We start from the raw sequence: 12,166 nt of genomic DNA, 5'->3' as shown, positions 1-12,166 counted from the left end.
CTCCTACACGCAGCAAACTGGACCAACTATGGGAAACCACAAGAAAGAAAGGCGTAATGCAAGCAGTTCTAGTTCATGTCAGGGACGAATGGTCCAGATACATATGTGAGGTCTGCGACAACATTAGAGATTGTTACCTGGGATGAAGTCAGTTGTAATGTAATGGCCAACTGATATATGGCCAATTCGTTGTTCCACACTCCATGAGGGAGGACATTCTTTGTCACAAACATTAAGGACAAGTAACCCTAATTCAGGGTGTTACGTGAACTTTGTAGGGGCTACACGCAGTCCTGGGGCTAAGTCCCAATTGTACTGTCACTAGTCCTTTTGCCCTGGGGTGTTGGTTCTTTTCTAATGGGGGGAAGGCTGTCCTTCAAGGCCCAAGGTGTATAGGTGGAATCCCTTCCCTGTGTGTTACCAAGCAGCTATTTAGTGTAGGTACACTGAAAAGAACAGGCTGGACTCTCAGGTTGGGGGTTCCACAATAAAAATTTACTGTGATTTGTTCAAAATGATCAAGTGGCGTTAAAGCTGTTCCCAGTTACATCTGTGTCCAGACTGATCTTTTTCCAGAACTTCCCTTCTTTCTCGCTGTGTAAGAGTCCTCTGCACTGGGTCCTGAAAACTGCTTACCCTCTAGGGAGTGGAAAGATAAGTGTCCCAGGTGTGTGTGTGGGGGGGGGGGGGGGATTTTCTATGCATGCAGGGACTCCTTTTCCCACCAGTTCACAGTGATCTTCAAATCTTCACAACTCTGTCTTTGTCATGTGTCCTGGGGTAAAGACTTCAGTGGGGGTCTCCAGATGTCTCATCCCTGCTTCCTCTGGCTCTCCTCTCCAAATACTAGTTGGACCTCTTGGGGTGAAAGGCCTTTGGTTGGGAAAAATCATGTTTCCAATTGTCCCAAGCCTTGGGGTAAGGAAGGGAGGCTTCCAACTTTCTCTCTAACTCAGGGAAATACCAGAAATCAAAATCCTCATAAACTCCAAGGAAAATATTTCTCTCAGTCTCTCTCGTGTCAAGTCATCACTGTCAAGTGGGCTCAGCAGGTCTTCTCTACCCTGGTCTGTCCCTCCTCTAGCCAGGACCAGGGAGTCACAAAAAAAACAGAGTCAAATATAACTTCCAAAAATAACTTAAAGAAAAAAAATATTTGCCTGAATCTAACACCTTGAGGAAAATCCTTTAGGCAGGGAGTGTACTGACAGGGAGAACCTCACCCAAAACAAAAAACTGCAAACAAAACCATATCCTTACACCTCAAACTCTAACAGAAAATGCCACACTAACCTCTACACTCACCCTGCCTTATGCAAATAGGAGCTCACTACTCCAGCAAGCCTCAGAGGAGGTGCTGTTCAGAATGGTACACCTCTCTCCTAACTCACTAATCCCAGGTCTTGGACTAGAGCCATCTAATGGAGACCTGGGGATTAGGTCTATTAATAAGTCAATCACCAGGGACTGATTTATTAGAAGCAGAGAGAGAGAAAGAGGGAGGTTTGTGGCATGGTGGCCAGCGATCAGCCTTGGCATAAGAGCAAAGGTTGAATGCTGTGAGCTTTATCAGGTGGCTCAAAAGAAAGAACCAGTAATGACAACAGCACTCCTGCTAGGCCGGCTAGACGGGAGTCATGTGCCCACTTTAGTAATTTCTTTCTCATTCCCAGCGGCACCACAGTTTTCCCAGCGGGAACGGCATGAGTGGCTGCTAACACCACCTTCTCTGGACTGATGATGTGACGAGGTTCGTCAGGTACATCCACCATAGAGAAGGAGTGTGAAAGGGCATCTGCCCTAATATTCTTTTCTGCAGGATGGTATTTTAGTAGGAAGTCAAAGCTGTTGAAAAACAACGACCACCTCGCTTGCCAGTGATTAAAGCATTGGGCATGTCGTAGATATTCCAAATTTTTATGGTCAGTATACCCCGTTATTTGGTGCTACGCACCTTCCAACCATGGATGCCACTCCTCAAAGGCCAATTTATAGCTAGTAGTTCTTTATCTCCAATTTCATAATTCTTCTCGGCGGGAGAAAATTGTTGTGAGAAGAAAGAGCAGGGATGAAGGACATTGGCATTATTGTATTGGCTCAGTACTGCTCCTACGCCGACATTGGAGGCGTCAACCTCGGCGATGAAAGGATGCTGAGGATTGGGATGACAAAGACAAGATTTGGTTTGGAAAGCTTCTTTGAGAATTTGAAAGGCCGCTACAGCCTTAGCAGACCATCGAGATGGATCAGCCCCTTTACTGGTCATGGCCGTAAGTGATGCTGTTAGAGTGGAATGGTGCTTGATGAAGGTACGGTAATAGTTTGTGAAGTTGGGGAAATGAGTCCATCAAGCTAGGTTGAGAGACCCTTGCCCAAATCTCATCTTGGAGTGAGTTTCCTCACTCCGAAGGACAGCTAATCTTCACAAGAGACCACTGTTCTGTTCGTACGTCTCATGTACAATGTGAAAGCGGCCCCTAACCCCCTACACTCTTACCTAATCCCCACCTCGAGTTACTAGGTGGGCCTATCCTAGGGATACAAATACCTATGTATGGGACATGCTATTATGGCCAGTCTCTCTCTCTCTCTCTCTCTCTCTCTCTCTCTCTCTCTCTCTCTCTCTCTCTCTCTCTTTTCAAATCCTCACCATATGCAAAAACGCCTTACCGCATTTTGAAAAATGACCCCCTTTATTTATTTATTTTTTCCGGTTGAAACGCTGAATGTTTTGCAAGTCTTTTTTACAATCGTGGGAACTTCTAGTTCGACTTTCATCCGGCTGAAATTGCCTAGAGAGTCAAGTGGAGTGCAGGTTTGATTTCAACTCCAGTGCTCATTGGAAAAGCTCACCTGCTGTATGAAGAATAAATCATCTGCAAGAATTGAAATAGCCCCTGAAGCAGCTCAATGAGCGAAACTCGGCCTGAGTCGGGCTTTTTTCACACTCTGTGCTAAATAAAGAGCTTAATAAGAATTCCTGGTGTTTATTGATCCTTTTCCTTCTGGTTGCTACTGCAATATTGGATCAATTTTCGGTTTGTTTTTTTGGACCTTCTGGAAGGAGCCCATCATCATGTCCAGGTTTTCATGGACCACAAATATTTACAATTTCTTAAGACAATGCCCAATATGAATTAGTGGTCTCTTTTCTTCTTGGTTTGATTTTGTTATGACCGTCGGCCGCGGGCAGCTGCGGCCGACCCAACTTACATCATGTCATGCCCTGCTCTCCACTTTGGGTCAACTCGCGGATGTGGCTAGCCGCTACCGCCGTGTACTTCCTGGCTCCCAAGACTCCCTTGGCGGCTGGGACGCCGCCGACCTACATGCCAACTGTGGTCCTTCCTAGGTGCGCGCGCGCCACCGGGCCTCCCTTTAAAGGCCCAATGGCGGGAACTGCAGGGGCATCCCCAGCTGATGACATCATGAGCCTGAGATATTTAAGCACCTCCTTTGGCCTATGCTAATTGACTTGGCAACGAGTTTCCTGAACTCCATTGGTGCTTGTTCCTGTTCTATGGACCTGCTGTTCCTGCCTTGGATCTCTGCACTGCATTCGGGACTCTGGCTCAGGTACCCGCTCCTCGGGGGCCTACTCTGCGCTTCCTTTTTGGGACTTTGTCTTGTGCTGCCCTGCTCCTTGGGGTAGCCTCAGCGCTACTCTGCCAGAGATCCTGTCTCTACACTTCCCCGCTCCTCGGGGTAGCCTCAGCTTTGCTACACCAGAGATCCTGTATCTACGCTTCCCGCTCCTCGGGGTAGCCTCAGCATTGCCACATTGGAGTTCCTGTCTCTACGCTTCCCCACTCCTCGGGGTAGCCTTGGCATTGCCACATTGGAGTTCCTGTCTCTATGCTTCCCGCTCCTCGGGGTAGCCTCAGCATTGCTACATCAGAGTTCCTGTCTCTACGCTTCCCCGCTCCTCGGGATAGCCTCATTGTTACCACATCGGACATTCACTCTCTACACTTCCCCGCTCCTCGCGGTAGCTCCAGCGTTATAGAGATCCAGTCTCCACGCTTCCCCGCTCCTCGGGGCATCCGGCAGTACTGCTACAGTGCAGGTGTCTGCGATCATGTGGCTGTGACGCAGACAGTTCAGCTACGCCTCGCTTCTCCTGGGCCACAGTCGTGGTCCAGTTGCTTGTGCTCCATTCCACCTCGCTTCCCGATGGTGGGGCCCTGTGGGTTCAACCCCTCAGGGAGAGTCAACTCCCACCTAGGGCCAAGGGTCCACGAAACCTACAAAACTTAACAGATTGCCAAGTCCATGGACCCGACAGAGGTCTCAGCTATACAGGCCATTCCTGGCCTGGCACAAAGAATCAGTGAACAACAAAAGTTCCTGGAAACACTAGCGGCTGCCTTTGATAACCTGAGCACTCGTTTAGACGCTGCAGTGACTGCCACCACCACGTCTCCCAAGCTCAACCCTTCCACCTCGATGCTGGCTCCTCGGCCTACCATGCCCTTACCGATACCTCCATGCTTTTCTGGGAACCCTCTTTTGTGCAGGGGTTTCCTGAATCAGTGTAACATGCACTTCTGCCTGCAACCAGCATACTTTCCAGATGTGATTACCAAGATTACCTACATCCTTTCTCTCCTGGATGGCAAGGCCTTGGTCTGGTCGTCACCTTTCTGGGAGTGTGCTGACCTGGTTCTTCGAGACCTGCCTGGGTTTCTTGCCCTATTTTGCTCCGTCTTCGATGACCCTGGCAGAAAATCCACTCCCGGATCCACACTTCTCTATCTCCAACAGAGCGCCTGGCCATTGACTGACTATATCATAGAATTCCAGACTCTGTCGTCAGAACTTCATTGGGTCTCTGACTTCCTATGATCCATTTTTCTCGAGGGACTGAGCTCTCAAATCAAAGATGAGTTGGCGGCTCACGAATTGCCTGCATCTCTGGACTCATTGATAGAACTGGCCGGGCGGATCGACCGCCGCCTGCAGAAGCATTCACAGGAGTCTAGAGTGTCCAGAAAATCTACGCCAAGCTCGTCTCAAATTCAACACTCGTCTTCACCCAGTCTGAACTCACCTCAAAACAAAGCTGAGGAAGAGCCTATGCAAATGGGCCAGAGCACCCTTTCTCCCAAGGAACGTCGCCGCCGCCAGCAATCAGGTCTCTGCTTATATTACGGCAAATCCGGACATGCCATAGCCACATGCCCTGTCTGTCTGAGAAACTCCCAGGCCTAGGTTCAGCGGGAGGGCTGCTCCTAGGCCTGACTTTGCCGCCTCTTCCATTGACATTGCCTGTCTCCATCAAGCCGGACAATCAGGAGTTCCATACCCTGGCTCTTGTGGACTCTGGGGTTGGTGGGAATTTTATTTTAAAACAATTGACAGAACATCTCCAGATTCCCACCATCCGCTCCCCAGGGCCATTACTTCCTTCTTCCATCCACGGAGAACCTGTTAGCACCACCGGCTGCGGCAAACCGCGACTGGGGCCGGGTGTCATGGCCGCCGGCTGCGGCGGACCACGACTGAGGCTGGGCCGGCAGGTGCGGAAGAAATAATTACCTGGGACGACTGACGGCATTCGGGGCTCCTGCGGGGCAGGCTGCTCTCCTGCTTCTTCCTGCGGCCGCCGCCGCATTGCCGGGCTGGCTGGCTCCTCGGGGTTCAGCTCCGCCCCCATGGCTTTCCCTAGGGCCGCGCGAGCGGCTGAAGATTTTTTCTTAAAGGAGCCATGACAGGAAGTTGTCATGGCTCCTCCTGAGTCTCCTCCCCTGGCTTCCGGTACTTAAGGCAAGGTCTGAGCATTCAGACCTTGCCTTGGTATTGAGGTTCCTGCCTGAGTTTGCTCCTGTGTCTACCTCGAAACAGGGGTCCACTTTCATAACAGAACCACTCCTTGGTAAGGTCACCCACACCACAGCTCCTATTCTGCTCCGCATGGGATCCCTGCATGTGAAGTCCATTTCCTTCCACATTCTAGACAAAGCCATACATCCTGTGGTCTTGGGACTGCCGTGGTTACAACAGCACAGCCTGCAGTTTGACTAGGCCTCCTTACAACTTTCCCGCTGAGGTTCCTTCTGTCATGCCAACTGTCTGGAGCCCATCTCGCCTCTGCCCTGCCTGAGTACTTCGCTTTCTCCTCCCGGCCTTCCCCCGCAATACTCATCATATGCAGATGTGTTCTCCAAGAAGGCCGCAGACACCTTGCCTCCGCATCGTGCCTACGATTGCGCTATCAACTTGTTACGTAACACGGAGCCTCCTCGGGGCAGAATCTACCCATTATCGCTCACAGAGACTCAGGCTACGTCGGAGTACATCAGCGAGAACCTGCCTAAGGGCTTCATTTGACCCTCCAAGTCTCCGCTAGAGTGGGCTTTTTCTTCGTGGGGAAAAAGATGGCTCGCTCCGCCCCTGCATCGACTACCGGGGTCTGAACAAGATCACCTTAAAAGACCGCTATCCATTACCATTGATTTCTGAACTTTTTGACAGGCTCCAGGGAGCGAAAATCTTCTCTAAATTAGACCTCAGGGGAGCCTATAATTTGGTTAGAATCCACAAAGGCGATGAATGGAAAACTGCTTTTAATACTCGAGACGGCCATTTTGAATACCTTGTGATGCCGTTTGGCCTTTGCAATGCCCCTGCGGTCTTCCAGGATTTGATGAACGAAGTCTTCAGGAATATGTTATACCAATGTGTTGTGGTGTATCTCGATGACATCTTAATCTTCTCCAAAGACCTACAAAGCCACCGCCACGATGTCTCTCACGTCCTTCAGCGTCTATGAGACAATCAACTCTATGCCAAGCTCGAAAAGTGTTCTTTCAAGCAGGAGACCATCCCTTTCCTCGGCTATGTGGTTTCCAGTCAAGGGTTCAGGATGGATCCCCAGAAGTTGAAAAGCATTCTCAATTGGCCTCAGCCTACGGGCTTTAAGTCCTTACAGAGATTCCTTGGCTTTGCCAATTACTACCGGTCTTTCATTCATCATTACTCCACTCTGACCACAGCACTCAAAGCCATGACTTGCAAGGGGGCAAATCCTTCCCAATGGTCAATTGAGGCCATGACTGCCTTCCAGGACCTCAAGACTGCCTTTTTCCAAGAGCTGTGTCTCCGCCATCCGGACCTCAGACGCCCATTCATTGTCTAGGTCAATGCCTCCGACGTGGGAGTAGGGGTGGTCCTAAGCCAGTACTCGACTAACCATACCTTTCATCCATGCTCCTTCTTTTCCAGACGCTTCTCCCCTGCGGAGCAGAATTATGCGATTGGGGATAAGGAGCTGCTAGCTATTAAACTAGCCTTTGAGGAATGGCGTCCCTGGCTCGAGGGAGCTCAACACCAGATCACTGTATATACTGACCACAGAAACCTCGAGTATTTACACCGTGCTCAGTGCCTGAACCATCGTCAGGCCCATTGAGCCTTCTTTTTTACTCAATTTAACTTCCTGCTGCGCTTCCGACCAGCCAACAAAATTTGCCGAGCCGATGCCCTCTCCAGATCCTTCGTTCCGGAGGATGTTCCTGACTCTCCACGGCATATAATTGACCCCCCTAAGGTCATCCTAACTGCCACATTTCCAGTGCCACCTGGGAAGATGGTGGTCCCTCGTCAACTACGCCGGAGGGTTCTCCGTTGGGCTCATGACTCCCTGACTGCAGGACACCCTGGGCAGTCTAGAATGCTATCCACTCTCCAGCGGTTTTACTGGTGGCCTACTATGAAGAAGGACGCACAGGCCTATGTAGAGTTTTGTCCCACTTGTGCATGCCATAAGCCTCCAGTAGCACGCCCATGGGGACTCTTGCAACTGCTGCCTATTCCAAGTAAGCCGTGGACCCATATCATGACGGATTTCATCGTGGACCTTCCGCCCTCCGGAGGCAACAACACTATTTGGGTCACTGTCAACCGCTTTTCCAAAATGGCCCACTTCGTAGCTCTGCCTTGTCTTCCTTCGGCACCACAGCTCATGCAATTGTTTATTCGCCATGTGTTCCAGCTCCATGGCCTTCCCAAACATACCCTTTTGGACCGTGGAGTCCAGTTTACTGCCTGATTCTGGAGGGGTCTCTGCAAAAAATTTGTCTTTTTAGATTTCACCTCGGCTTATCACCCCCAAGCCAATGGACAAGCAGAGAGAACGAATAGAACTCTTAAACAATTTCTGCTTGCCTATGTTAATCTACAGCAGAATGATTGGGCTGACCTCCTTCCCTGGGCTGAGTTCACCTTGAATTCACATCAGTCCTCTTCCACCGGTTCATCACCTTTCCAGGTGGTCTATGGGCATCAGCCTCTGCCACCACTACCGCTTCCACTATCTGTTCCCTCACCAGCGGCTCAGTCGACCGCCCAGGAGTTGCACTAACTCTGGAACAGCACAAAGCAGTTGCTACAGCAAACGGCCCAAAGGGCTAAAAGATTCTTTGATGCTCATCATCATGAAGCCCCCCAGTTTAAGCTGGGTGACAAGGTGTGGCTCAGCACCCGGTTCATCTGACTCAAGCTGCCTTTGGCTCGTTTTTCTCCCAGGTACATTGGTCCCTTTCCAGTACTCCGCTGTTTGGGTCCAGTCACCTACCACCTCCGGCTGCCCTCCTTTCTCAAGATCAACAACACCTTCCATATATCACTATTAAAACCATTGGTATTGTCCGGCTTCTCCAAAAAACCTCCGGATCCTCAACCACTATCATCCAAAGCGGACATGACATACCAAGTTCAAGACGTCCTTGATATGAGGAAATGTGGAAAGAAGTGGGAGTACCTCCTGTCTTGGGAGGGTTTTGGGCTGGAAGAGAACAGTTGGGAGCCTGCCACCAATATCCTTGATAAGGATCTTATCAAGCAGTTCCATGCCCACATCCTCGAAAACCCAAACCCCCGGGGGGGGAGCTTAGGAAGGGGGGTACCGTTATGACCGTCGGCTGTGGGCGGCTGCTGCCAACCCAACTTATGTCATGTCATGCCCTGCTCTCCACTTTGGGTCAACTTGCAGCTCTGGCTAGCTGCTATCGCTGTGTACCTCCTGACTCCCGAGACTCCACGTGGTGGTTGGGATGCCGCTGACCTACATGCTGACTCTGGCCCTTCCTAGGTACGCGCATGCGCGCGCACCACCAGGCCTCACTTTAAAGGCCCAATGGCGGGAACTGCAGGGGCGTCCCCGGCTGATGACATCACGAGCCTGAGATATTAAAGCACCTCCTTTGGCCTTCGCTAATCAACTTGGCAACGAGTTCCCTGAGCTCCGTTGGTGCTTGTTCCTGTTCTTCGGACCTGCCATTCCTGCCTTGGATCTCTGCACTGCATTCTGGACTCTGGCTCAGGTATCCGCTCCTCGGGGGCATGCTCTGCGCTTCCTTTCCGGGACTTTGTTTTGCGCTGACCCATTTCTCGGGGTAGACTCAGCGCTACTCTGCCAGAGATCCTGTCTCTATGCTTCCCCGCTCTTCGGGGTAGCCTCAGCATTGCCACATCAGAGTTCCTGTCTCTACGCTTCCCCCGCTCCTCAGGATAGCCTCAGCATTGCCACATCAGAGTTCCTGTCTCTACGCTTCCCCTGCTCCTCGAGTAGCCTCAGCATTGCCACATCAGAGTTCCTGTCTCTTTGCTTCCCCCGCTCCTCGGGGTAGCCTCAGCATTGCCACATCGGAGTTCCTGTCTCTTCGCTTCCCCCGTTCCTCGGGGTAGCCTCAGTGTTGCCACACCAGAGTCCCTGTCTCTATGCTTCCCCGCTCCTCGGGCACCCGGCAGTACTGCTACAGTGCAGGTGTCTGCGATCATGTGGCTGTGACGCAGACAGCTCGGGTACACCTCCCTTCTCCTGGGCCACAGCTGTGATCCAGTTGCTTTCCTCCATTCCACCTCGCCTCCCGACAGTGGGGCCCTGTGCGTTCAACCCCTCAGGGAAAGTCAACTCCCACCTCGGGCCAAGGGTCCACGAAACCTACAAAACCTAACAGACTTTGTATTAACATACAAACCAGGCTCAATGAACAATAAGGCAGATGCACTCCCCAAGAGGGAAGCAGAAGAACTTGCAGAACCGGAAGTTCCTGCCATAATTCTCTGATGAGAAAACTTTGCCCTTGGAAACAGGAATCCTAAACTGATGGAGTTAATACATGGAAACGTGCAGCAAGATGAGTTTGCACAGACCTGGCTGCAAGAAATGGCAAAGTGAGAAAAGGACAGTGTATAGAGCCAGCAGGAAACCTTCCTTTTTAGAAATTATTGACTCTACATACCCAAGGGCTTGGAGGTCTTTCGAAGCTCCCAGGACATCCTGTTGGCAGGCCATCCTGGTTACCACAAGTCTAAGGAACTAGTTGCCTGCAAATTCTGGTGGCCAGGATGAAGCCCAGATGGAAAAGAGTATGTTACCTCTTGTGAAGAATGTGCTTATATCAAGATATCATGTCACTACCCTCATAGATTACTATTACCGTTACCAGCATCCTTGAGACCTGGGAATGGGTATCAATGAACTTTATTACCAATTAACCATCTTTACAAGGAAAGAACATGATTTTAGTGGTGGATTCATTCACTAAAATGGCTCATTTAATAGCCACTACTGACTGGTCTTCCCTCTTCTTCTTAAACAGCAGACCCATTAGTTCAAGAAGTGATGCATCTGCATGGCCTGCCATTTCATATCACCTCTCACAAGGGCTCTGTTTGTTGTATCTTTCTGGCAGGAGCCAACTAAGCTTGCAACAAGAACAAGTAAATCCGGTGACATTTAGGCTTCAGCTTCTAGCTAATTTGTGTGTTCATCTGGTGTTCCAAGGCCCTTCTGAAGCCTTATAAACCTAAACCCTTCCCAAGAAGATGGCCCTCTCCACCATTGCCAGTCACAGTGAAAGAGCACCAAGAATTCATTGTCTGTCAGATTCTGGATGATAAATTTATCAGAGGTTGCTTGCATGATTTAGTGGACTGGAAAGGGTATGACCCAGAGGACCACAGTTGAGAACCAGCCCAAAATATCCATGCCAAAGAACTAGTGGCCCAGTTTGACTAAAAACATATAGAAAAAACAAGAATGAGAGCCCTATGAGGGGCTATTGGGACTGATATTGTCAGCGGCAGCTCGGATCTGTCAAGGCCAAAGGATCCTGCAGTGGAGTCACAGTGACTCATTAAAAATCCTATAGAAAATACTAAGCTAAGCAGAGTTAGACAAACACATTTCCAGAGGCTTTTTATTGGACCAGCATAGATGTGTTTCCAGTTGAGGGCTGGATATAAGGAGCCCTAGCTTGACACATCTTTGCTGGTCCAACAGTCCTCATGATATCACTGTTTGCTGTGGGTTCCTGGTTCCTGCTCCGTTTCTGGGCTTGACTCTGCAGCTGGGTCATGTTCTGTTCCAGTTTCTGGTCTCCCCTGATAAGTTCTAGCAGTTGCTTGCACCCCAGGGTCCAACTTGCAGGGAATGGTGGCTGTTTCAGGTAGAAGAACATCTGCTCCAGTGCACCTGGTCTCTTTGAGTCACGTCCCTGTACTTTCTCTATGCCCTCAGAGGAGCAGGCTGTGAAAGGAGGGAGGATACTGGATTTTAATTGTTCCCCCTTGCTTGTGGTGTGACTGTTTTTGCTTTTAACGTTATAGCTATATGGGAACCCACTAGCATTCATTTGAACTGTTTCCTGGTTCATCTGAGAGGAGGATGAGATTCTGTCCCAGATTATCAACTATGAACAAGAAGACCTGGCCAATCAAGAGGCCTAGAAGACTGGAAGACAAAAGTTGATTTACTATTGGGCCGATACAGTAAAAAACGCGGGAGAGCGGGTGAGCGCCCGCTCTCCTGGCGCGCGCACAGGCCACTCTCCTGTGTGCGCGATTCAGTAAATAAATTTATTTAAATTAGGCCCGGCGGTAAAAAGAGGCACTAGGGACACTAGCTCGTCCCTAGCGCCTCTTTTCGGACAGGAGTGGCGGCTGTCAGCGGGTTTGACAGCTGACGCTCAATTTTGCCGGCGTCGGTTCTCGAGCTCGCTGACAGCCACGGGTTCGGAAACCGGACACCGGCAAAATTGAGCGTCCGGTTTTCAAGCCACGGGCCTATTTCACTTTTTTTTTTTTAACTTTTTTAAACTTTCGGGACCTCCGACTTAATATCGCCATGGGTATTGCCTTGTGAACCAGAAGGCAGATCAGC

Source organism: Rhinatrema bivittatum, chromosome 2 (genome assembly GCF_901001135.1).
Source record: "Rhinatrema bivittatum chromosome 2, aRhiBiv1.1, whole genome shotgun sequence".
NCBI classification, from domain to species: domain Eukaryota; kingdom Metazoa; phylum Chordata; class Amphibia; order Gymnophiona; family Rhinatrematidae; genus Rhinatrema; species Rhinatrema bivittatum.
The sequence above is the reverse complement of the archived record's forward strand: the minus strand, read 5'-3'. Positions refer to the sequence as shown.